Source organism: Amblyomma americanum, chromosome 6 (genome assembly GCF_052857255.1).
Source record: "Amblyomma americanum isolate KBUSLIRL-KWMA chromosome 6, ASM5285725v1, whole genome shotgun sequence".
Classification (NCBI taxonomy): domain Eukaryota; kingdom Metazoa; phylum Arthropoda; class Arachnida; order Ixodida; family Ixodidae; genus Amblyomma; species Amblyomma americanum.
The window spans coordinates 48,440,804-48,451,922 of NC_135502.1; the positions used below are offsets into that span (position 1 = coordinate 48,440,804).

The following is an 11,119-nucleotide window of genomic DNA, read 5'->3' on the forward strand; positions in this document are numbered from 1 at the left end:
TCTCATGGAGTGACTTCGTTGGTGCGGACGCCAACATCGCAGAGACAGGATCTAACAAAGCTATTCTACACGAAGTATGAGCATTCCCCGACCACCAGGAATTTGATTAAGGTGGCCGAACAGCCATCGGCTGCTGTGAACACTTCATCTACGATTAGTTAAACGCTGTAGCCTGTTCCTAAAGCAGATTTTTATCAACAAACGTCTTGGTGAGGGGAACATGACTGCTTTGCACAGCTTGGAAAGCACCACTGCAGGCTCAGCTTTGAAAAAGTAGATGCACAAAACTTACTTTTTTAAGAATTAAATGCCACTTTTGTCGGACTTTGTTTTCATGGGAAGTCCATTTACTACAAACTTCAGATACAACGAACACATCCGAATGACTGCCAGGTTCATTATAAGTGGGCTGAATTTTATATTTACACTTTGCATGCATTTTCTAACTGCCACTTATATTACATGAGGACTACATGTTTTGGTAAGTACTTGATATGATCGATCTACGGTCAGAGTTGGTAGCAGGATTTTTGTCCCTGCTGTCTCTTTCCTTTCCTTGCCTGCTGCAGTGGCTCTGTGGCTTTGGCATTCGGCTGCCAATCCCAAGGCTGTCGGCTTGGGTCCTGGCCATGGTGGCCAGATTTTGATAGAGGCAAAATGCAAAAACGCTCATGTGCTGTGAAATATCAAACCCCAGGTTGCCGAAATTAATCTGGAGCACTCCGCTATGACATTTCTCATAGCCCACATGCAGGTTCGGGATGTTAACCTTCACTAACCAGTTTCTTTTCCTTGTTATGTTGTCTTTTCTTCTTTTTTTTTCATACTTATTATCTGCTAAGTCGTGCACTACAGGGCATGAGGTAGCCACATAAGCATGGTAGTCCCATGCATTTGAAGGCTTTAAATAGCTTTTAGCCATTTACTGTGTTAAACGATAGCTCCTGCAGCCGAAACATCAGTGAGGTGTTTTGCAAGATGTCTCGCACGCTAGAACCTCCGAAGAGTTAAAATGATCCTTGGGTGCTTCAGCATTAAAATAGTGACTCCATGGTGAAGTGTTCTGATAGTTTTTCCCATTTTCTTTCAGGGGACATCAGTACTAGCACTGCGCTGACGTGTGACAACAGGCCAGGGCTGGGAGTGTCGTGGGCAAAATGTTTGACTGTTCCTTTTTTTCCTTTATTTGTGTGTGTTTGTGAGTGTTGATCTTCACACTTGTTGCCCATTGTGATGCACCTTCTCCTGAAGCTCCATTTTCTCTGGGCTTTTTGTCTGTACATCTCTGCAGTCTGTGCTACACAGAAGTCGCAGTGATTTCGAGATTCTGCCGGCACTCCCCTGGGGTAGCCCGCCATTGTTGCTTTTAACAACAGCACACTTTCTAACAACCATGCAGAGTGTTCAACTTTCGTGTCTGCACTTGTTCATGCCTCTTTTAAAATAATCCCTTGTGCTGACCATCTCCTAGTCTGAAATTAAGGTTCTGTAAAAGGCAGTTGTGGGAGCCTGCATTCACTTAACACCTGGTGCATTTTAACATTTTTATTAGTTTGGAGGTGGGTAATCACACATTAGTTTGCTACACACCTGTGTCTGTACCGGGACTTCGGCCTGTAAACTTCGTGGTAGAAGTTAACGTTGGAATCGAGTGAAACTATCACTTTTACTGAGAGCTGCCTGCATTGAACTCGTAGTGACACTTCACTGGCAAGTGAACTAGTTTAGGGTAATGCCAGCTTATAAACTTCGGAAATGTCATTGTAGCACTATTGTGAGACAGCAGTCAAAGGCGTGGCCTTCAGGCTGCCATAGCCAGTGACCAAGTCCGCTGCTGAACTCTCGTGGACATTATTGCTTAATGCACAAAAATTTAGCATGGAAACTTGGCATTCCACACTTGAAGTCACAGACACTACACCTGTGGTGTCTTTTAATGTGGCCAAAAGTGATGGAAAAATATTACTGTGTCACATTGCTATGTAGATGAGCCCTTGGACCACAGAGCAAAAATACATGTAACGGGAAGCTGGCATGGCATCACAGACAGCTTTGAGTGGCTTGGAGTTACTTGCATGCTGCTGGCATCTGGTGGCTGGGAAAACAACTATCAGTCTCTCACTTGTTGCATCTTTCTTGACTCATGCTTGCTGCAAAACATTTTGTGGTGATGTTCATCACTTTGAGCATGTTCGTACTCTTTGAAATGTGGTTGATGGTGTTTTTTCGTCATTCATGCTAAATTGCAGAGTGGGAAGTTTCTCTGGTCGCAAGGTGTCGCCAGTGCATGCTCTTTTAGTGATGTCTGTTCATTGTGTGGTGCTATCTGTCTGCTTGCATTCGTGCCACTGTAGACTTCCTCTCCCGTATATTCTTGGAACTGTGGTCAGAGGACGGTCCATTACTGACATGGTACTTTCATGATGCCACAAAGCAAACAGCACTTATGGACACATGCACTGCATATGTCTATATAATATAAGTGTACTTCTGGACTGCATATGTTTCCTAACGGTCGTGCTGTTGAATTTCAAGTGGTTTGGCAAATCGACTTGAAGCTAGAATGAGTTTTGCATTAGCAGTTTCTACTGTAGCATGCACTACAAAGCTTTGACCTCTGCTCTGACACCTTGGTATCCATGATGGCCGCTTGAAAGGCTTTAAAAATTTTTACTTGCACTTTTGTGAGAGAAGCATATACCCGTGCATTTTTAAAGTCTTTGGATTTTTCTTGTGCAGGCAGGCAATAATTCCGGGCGCAGTGAAGCTCTCTGTACAAGTAATGGCGTAAGAAATGCTAGCTGCTTTTGTAGCTTAAATTGTCCTGTCTATTGCTAACATTTAGTTTCATTCCCTTTTTTGGCGCAGTCTGTAGGTGTCAAAAGCTTCTGGTTTGTTTAAATTTTAAATCCATGCTGGTCAGGCTTCAAAGACAGGTTCATTTTCTTTTAAGAGCAGTTTTGTACCTTGCTTATGCAGGCTAGCTTTGCTATAGCCTCATTTGCAAATCAGTATGTTTTCTGATTTCAACTGATTCATTCATTTGGGCAGAAAAAAAAATCTTTCAGCACATGTTTGATTCTCAACGAACTACTCTGTACTTGTTCATTTTTTGTCCCTTATGTGTTCTTAAGCACCTTTGTTCTTTGTTTCGCTTCTCATATTTTGTGGTATTGCTTCTCTACTTTTTAGGACATGCCCTTTTATGTTTATTTGTAGATAAGACTGTTATGTGCTATAATGCTTAGTTGTGTGTGGATGCATGGAGATTTTGTGTACTGCTGTGAGTGTGTGACTTTTGTCACTGATCTCGAGTTCCTTTTTTTTTATTCTCTTTGTGCTTCATGTGTCTATATCATAATTGAGTGACTGGGTTGTTCCTCTTTATTTCAAGTGAGAGGGAAAAATTCACCTTTTATCCATTGTGGCTTCTTACCTTCTTAGCACATCATTCTTGCAGGAATCGCATTCTTCCTTCTGCACATTGTGTGTGCATGCTGAGTAAAATATTGACATCACTTAAGTTTTTCCCCTTTGCATGAAGAGACCAGTGTGCAATGTTTCATCTTAGCTAAGTGAGCAACCATTGGTGCAGTCTCACTGCAGTTCCATGCACATCTTTTAGCATTCCTTAGGGTGCCTAAGGCTGGTTTAGACAAGTTGCACAAAAGTGGTAGTTATATTAAGTATGTGTACTGGTGCTTTGGGTACTTTTGCACCTGTTCTTCATAAGGACAGGGTTTGTTGGACAACTGTGAAGGCTGACGATCTTATCATCCTAGATCTCTTCTACTTTTCTGGAGACTACTCTCATATTTGGCACTTCTGGAACAGTGCATTCTAGAACATACAAGCACCACTGCCGTAGATAGCTGCCCAAGGTATGAACACAGGGGGCAAGTGGTGTGCATTGACTGTATTCAGGAATGAAAGTGTGCATTCGAGGATGCTTGGAGATTACCTTTTCATATTTTTGGCAAAACGTGTATGAACTGAGCAGTGAGATTTTTCACTTGGAAACTGTGCTGGACAAAGCTGTATTGCCGTTGATAGTCACGTTTGTTGGATTTTGCATCATCAAGTTGGACCATTCTGGGCAGTTATGAAAGAAGTTGTGGCAGCATTTCAGATGCCATGTTTATTCTTCCTTCTTTTTAGACAGTGGAAAAAGGAAGTCTTGCTATGCTTATCTACTGACTCCCCCCAGGCACACACACATACACACTGTGCCCCTGACCCCCGAAACTAAATTTTTTGGAAATGATGTTAGCTTATGCTGTATGAATGCACAGACTGCTTTTCTGTTTCGGACACACCCGCTGATCGTCGATTAGTGGTGTAAGATTGTAGAGTGCAGGCATGCACCAGTTTATTTGTGACAGCACAGTGACAGTAGTCTCCTTATTTGTCCCTGTGCAATCTTAAGCACACTGTGTCTCTTGTTGCAAGCACACTGTGTCTACCTCTGTAGCTTGAGAAGGCTCTTTTCTGTATTTTTCACCACTTTTGATGGCAATTCCGTTTCGTGGCACCGTACTAGATTAGTAGGTGTGCACATTAAAACATGTCTTTTTTTTCTTTCCGCCATTATTTATTGCATGGGAAACTGCTGGCTACAAATAGCTCGTCTCCTTGTTCCCAGTGGTCCGTGAATCGTTGTACATAGGCCAGTGCTAGCTTTGTAACATGCACTTGTTCATTAGTAGCGCTCATTTCTTTGGCTGTGAGGCAGAATATAGATCTATGTGAGTACTTGGACATAGCATAACTGCATTGTGTTGAGGTTGCGTCCGATAAATACCCATGGTGGTGTTGATGCTGTTGACGGTGCATTTTTGTAATGCTAAACAACATGCAGAAGTTGGACATTTCATGGCAGTGGCAGCTGTCTACAAGAGGTCTAACTTCTTTTACAAGGCTTGTGTGTTAAATTGCGCTCTTTATTCCAAAAGCTGACATGTAGGTCTTCAGCCACTTTTCTTGTTTAAAGTTGGTTTTCCTTTGCATACACACATGCACATCACATACAGATTAGCCCCATTAAGAAAAAGTTTCAGCAAGGATTCTGCTGTCTTAACACATGCGAGACCAAGTACAATTTTTTTAACAACAGATGGCGCTATTGTGTTGGGATTATGTGCAATATAGCTGCATGTTTACGCAATCCTAAGAGTGCCATTACAGGTTTGCTTGCACTGAGAACCAGAAAGTGGCCAGCTTCTCGTACCAGTTCATGCTGTGAGCATGGGCAATTACATATTACATATGAGGACAACAGCCACCATTTATTTATTTTTTCTCCTTATGTCTGCATGCTTTAAAGTATTAGGCTGCATTCCAGGTACTCAATCGGTGGACAAGTGCTTTTCACAGGCTAACAGGTGCGCAAGCCTGCTATGGTTGACAACTGGGAATTCTGTTTCCCACCTCCTGCACGTTCTGTTGGCAACCTTTCAGATTCACTTATCTCTCAGAGGAATTTTGACTTGGAGTTTCTTTGTCCTTGTGTAAGGAAGCCCAAGTTGCATAAAACACATGCACAGAGTTGCTTGAACAGGCAACCAAGAAATGATTGCCGTATGCCAGAGTTCACTTTCATATTGGCAAGTCAGTGTCTGTCAGTGTTTTAAGACTTGTTACTTTAACCTGCACTGACATCACACAGCACACGGTCGCCTTTTGCGTTTCACCTCCATCGAAACGTGACCGCCGCGGCCAGGTCTGGGTTCAATCCCAGCCGCCGCTACCACATTCCGATGGAGGCAGAATGCAAAAGGCACTCGTGTTATGCAATGTCAGCACACATTAAAGAACCTCAGTTCATCTTATTTATTTGGAGCCCTCCACTATGGCGTCCTCCCTTATAGTCCATGCGTCACTTCAAGATGTGAAATCCCACAATTTTCAATTTTCAGTGTGTGCAAAAAAAGGAAAAAGACCGAAGTATTGGAAGGTGCGAAGGAAACAACTTGAATTAGAATGAAATGTTTCGCTCTCAGTTGAACCTGTTGCAAATAGCAGTTCAGAATTTGGGTGTTTCATGATTGAAATAGGCTATAAAGAGGTGCTGATTTGAGTAGCCTGAAGTTCACTATCAAATTTTTTTCAAGTTGACTGATTGCATGTGTACTTTTACCGCACCGGTATCCCAGCTCCTCCTCCTTTTTACTGTTTGGTTGTCAGATCGTGGTTTTATCGTCGTTATCAGGTGTAGTGGCATTGCTACATTGATGAATGAGGAGCATCATGTAAAGCTACGCATTTGTGTCTCACCCACATATCGGTTACCACTGGCACTGTGAAAGCTATGGGTCGTTTGCTGTTGTGGCATTGCGTGCAAGCCGTGTTGAAAGGTTTGCTGGCAGTTTACCGTCATAATGGTTTAGGCAACATTAGTGCCCGCCATCTTAATTGCAATTTGTGATTTGATTCAATGCTGTCAAGGCTAGGTGGCTTAGCATGCAATCCTTAATCCGTAGTTGGTTTGAAAAACAGCTCTGCTTAGCTTTGCACGAAAAGACGCAAAACAGTCTGCCTTTAGGAGTGTGCTCAAGTGCTTTTTGCTTGCTCGGGCAGGGCAGAATTGTTGTGAGAATTGAAATGCTACCAAAATGCCCTTTCCTAACATACTTTTTGTTTATTTAAATAGATATAGTATGTATGTCGTGAATTCATTTGCATACTAATGCTTCGAATGAGGCATAGCATGCCATTTTCATGTGTGCAATGAACATTGGTCTTGCTGATCTTTTTGTTTTCAAGTTGCGCGTCTTCAATTGTCCTGAAATAATGAGGGCCAGATTTGATTTTTGCTATACTTGTTGGTACAGAGAGGAATCTATGCTCTGTGCTGCTGTGGTATCTGCAATGGAGGTGCAGCAGTGCAAAGCGCCTTTTGCGCCTGTGCAAGAATATGTTTTGTCCTTGATGCATTCTAAATGTCGCTTGTGATTTTGAGTTGCTTTGTGGGGTAAGTATCTTTTTGGATAAAAAGGTGTGCAAAAATAAGAAGTTAACACTCCATGTGCTCATGATAAGCTCTGGCAACACTTCAGGTTTTTTTGTGTAGTAACACAGGACAGAATATATGTTGCATGCTATAGTTAATGTCTCAAATGTTAAAGCCACACTGGCAGAAGCAGAATCCGTTTTGTTGATAATTATCTTGGACTACTGTGATCTGTCGACTAATGATTATACAAGTAAAGATTAATAAAACAATTGACATGAGAGAATAGCTGAAAATTTTTTTGTGTCAGCCACTGAATTTAAAATCAAACTAGTTGTTGAAGGTTCTGCATTGGTGTTATTTTTCTCAACTTCTTTAAAAATGTGGGTTCAAGACATAAGTTGCTGAACTTCTCCAGAAAATTGCAAGTGCAGTATTCAGCATCTGTTACTGTGGCATTTTTGTAATCTCCATTGGATTTGTTGTTGCCATCAGTGGAGTGACATGTACTGGAAATTATGGTAGGTGTTAGAAGACATCGCTTAAATGTTTTGTGAATTGTGATCCAATATTATAGGTAAAAAAACCAGTTTGTCTTTCTAACTTACCTTGAATACATCCAAGAAAAAAGACACTTTGAATGTAACCTCTTTTGCTTTGTTGTGTTGGGCTTCAAGTGGTAGCACATACAGGTCTGCTTTTTCAACTCAACATTTGCCTGCAGAAACAAGCATGAATTAGTAATGACGGTGATGTGTGCTCAAGGAAGGAGATGGAAGCGTATGGCCCGTGAGCATTGTTGTGTCCTGTGGCGTCACTATGTTTTGTACTGTGGTGTAGCGTTCAAAGTACGTCTCATCATCGTCCACTGTCTGATCTACATTGCAGATGTTTTCGCGCAAACGTGTGATAGACAAGGGGTGATGATATGAAAGCTTCTGCACCAACGTCGATGTCAGTCAAACACTTGTTTTGTTACCTCCATCAAAGCGTTCTTTTTGATTCAAGTACAAAGCAGAGCTGACAATTTTGTTTTGCCTCTTCTTTTTACATGACAGTCGTCCGTGTTTTACTTCACTGTGCATTGTCTGCCCTTGTAGATTAAAAACGCTTGTTGATTGATGCGTTTGACTCCTGTTTGGTTGCTGTTGAAAGCATGGAAAAACTTTTTCCATCCTGCTTCTGTCATTTCTGTCGACTGCAGTGCTCAGCAGTGCAGTTTTCTGAAGAAGTTAGGTGTTGAAACGTGTTCTTTTTTATTAATTTACTTTCAAGGTTTAGCTCCACAACTTACATTTTGAAGGAGGATTCTGTGGTGTTAGTACATGGCACACTCCCCCAGACACATGCAAAAGCACTACGATACCAAAGAACAGCGCATTTTTAATGCACAAGTAGCGACAACGCACGTTAAACATGCGTGCCAAGTAGTTTCCTTTCCCAGTAAAAAATTTGCATTGTGGCCATGCTTGGAAGAATGACCTCACACATACTGCTGTTGCGCACCCCACGTTGATTAGGTATGTGAACAAGAGACCTGGGTGTAAAAGTTCTTAACCGAATTTCGGCACCAACCACTAATATTAATCCATCTGTAGATTTGAATGCATGACATCCTAAAAAACACCACACATTTTGCACGATCTAGTGTTGCAGAACTACACATTATAGTGGCAGAGAAAGTTGGTTCTTTTCAGGACAGGAAATGAATGTATAAAATTGACAGCCTACTCACTTAACCTATCTATCAAAGTGTTCCTGAAGACATTCGACTGCTGTTAGAGGGCTGGTAAAAAATGGTGTGAATAAAATTTAGGAGGTTCTTGTTTTCTCTGCTGGTAATTTTGCACTCAAGAAAACAAAAAACCACTGCCTGCAAAATAAAGAAAGATCACATAAAGGCTGGTTCACATGCAAGCGACTGAGCGATTGAGCGGCGCATCGCAGCTAAAATTTCCAGCTTGTTGGAACCTTGTTGCGCCGACTCAAAACAGGTTTTTCCGCCGCGGAAGCAGGTTCGCTAGCATTTTTGCTTGCATGTGAAACAGGCTTAAGTCATCCATTCTACGTTGCCAGTAAATTGACACCAGTGTATCTTGCAGTTCTGTCTTAAACATTTTTTTCATCATTTATGAGGTGCCAAAAGACAGTTTTCACAACTTAGGTGGCACCAAAAATGAAATGATGGCTACTGCAGGGATGCGGTTACTAGCATTACATTTCCAGACAGCGTTGCCAGCAAAGGTGTCCTGCTGCAATAGAAAACGTTTACACTGAATGCTGAATTGTATGCTCTTGTGACTTCAACCTATCGGGCAGCTTGAAAGCTGAATTGCAATTAAGTTCTTCACTGTTTAATGTGTCAAGTGCAAAGAATATGTGCAGTCATCCACTTTCTGATAAGATTGAATTTGTTTTAGTGTCATTGTAATGAAAGTTCAGTGGAGAAAAGAGAAGTTTAACGGTTAGAAGAGGCTGGCCAGAAATAGGAATATCTGGCCTGCTGCTCTGCTACGGGGAAGTGAATACTTAGCATGAAACCTCTAGAAATTAAGTGAATTTTGCATGAAGGTTGTGTTGCAAGCCAAACCTGCCAGCACAAATTGCAGAGTAATTCTTGGGGTGCTCATTGCTTTATCACACCACTCGAGAGAGCATAGGTTTTCAATGCGATATATTCGTACTGTAAGGCAATGTTTATGGCTGAAGGTGGTGGTTGGAAACCGGAGTGATGGTTGACCTGTTCGGCCAGAACGAGCTCGTAGTCTGCTATGCTAGCAACACTTGTCTTCGTCTGCCTCAATTTTGTCAGCCTAACGTCCTCACTACAGCCTGCCGACTCAAGGAGACATTATGATAGCGGGATCATAATATGGCTTCAGTTGGTTAACATGGACAATCTCTCACTGGAGTGAGCTAGCAGTTCACCAAGGCAGTTGACGGATCTGCACCTGTGATAGTTGGTGACAGGCTTGTTGGGGTCTAATGTACCCTGTGCCGCACGTGAGCGCCAGGAAGAAAGGTGTGGTCAGGGTGACTGTTGCTATGAGCTCTATGGCGACGCTGCTCTTCCAAAGTCGGCAAATGGGCCAGTTGGTGGCTTTCTTGAGCGTGCTTTACAACTTCCAAAACTGAGGTGTATTTTCATATGTCTGGGCAGTAGGGCAGGATGGTGTCCAGCGTAGACAGACTCCCAACCATACCAAGAGGGAGAATGGAGAGAACCTGGAGGTCGTGTGAACAGCTGTGTAGAAGCATAAGTAATTAACGGTAGGATCTGCGGTCCTTATTTGAATGGTCGGAGGTGATGTACATAGCGTATCACCTGGTGTGCGATTGAAGGGCTCGGTGAACCGATTGATTTGGGGGTGGTAAGCGCAGGTGGTATGATGGACTATTTGACATTCGGTTTGGAGCACCTTAACAACTTCAGACTAGAAGGCTAATTGAAAAGATGAAGGCAAGGCAGCAATACCGCAGCACATTTCCTGCTGCAGTGTGTGTTCACAAATGAGGTGAACTGTACACCCCTGTAACAGTAATTTACCGCAAATTAACGCTCAAAAACTATTTCTATTCAATGCAGATTTCATAAATTCTGGCCACAGCCTGAACAAAGGGAATCGCATTTGTGGCTGCCTTTTCTATGCAATATCCCAATGTCCTTTGAAAGGCCATGGAATTGGTTAATAAACTGCCATAGCACTTGCCCTGTTGGGATGATCTAGCGACAACTGTACACTGCCCTCACAACTCTTCCCTTCCCTAAAGGTGCCCATGCCCTGGCCAAGATAACATCTTTGGTGGCTAGTAGGCAGATGCAGGCGTTTTTGGTTTTGTAGCAGTAGCTACATTACGGTAGCATTTCGAGCCTTCAGCGTGGCGGCGCAGCCACGTGGTGCGGAGCAGCTGCTGCTGTTGGCGGTGCGGTGCGCCAGTGAAACCGAGCTGCAACAGCTGTAGCTATCGCATCACTCCAGGTCACTCCGCCAATTTTTTTGCTTATGTCAGCATATCAGGCCAGGCATATTTCCTATTGCTGTCATATGTGCAACTGCAAGCTACAAAGAAATGCGACTGGCTGTTATGAACACTGTTGTAGAGGAATTTTACTGGGCACAGTTTTTCAACATGCAGTTAAATGCAAGTACCTACTAGAAGAGCGAGTCA

At 42.7% G+C, this 11,119-nt stretch overlaps 1 protein-coding gene across 4 annotated transcripts in view; it reads left to right on the forward strand.

Annotated features, from left to right (window-relative positions):
* The window catches only part of Stat92E (Signal transducer and transcription activator Stat92E), a 177,660-nt gene extending 169,589 nt beyond the window's left edge, over positions 1 to 8,071 (forward strand). For all 4 annotated transcript variants that reach the window (XM_077669357.1, XM_077669355.1, XM_077669354.1 and 1 more), the window contains exon 20: positions 1,091 to 8,071. The gene's annotated coding sequence lies outside the window, so the exon portion shown is untranslated. The remainder of the gene's footprint in view (positions 1 to 1,090) is intronic.
* The last annotated feature ends 3,048 nt before the right edge of the window (positions 8,072 to 11,119 follow it).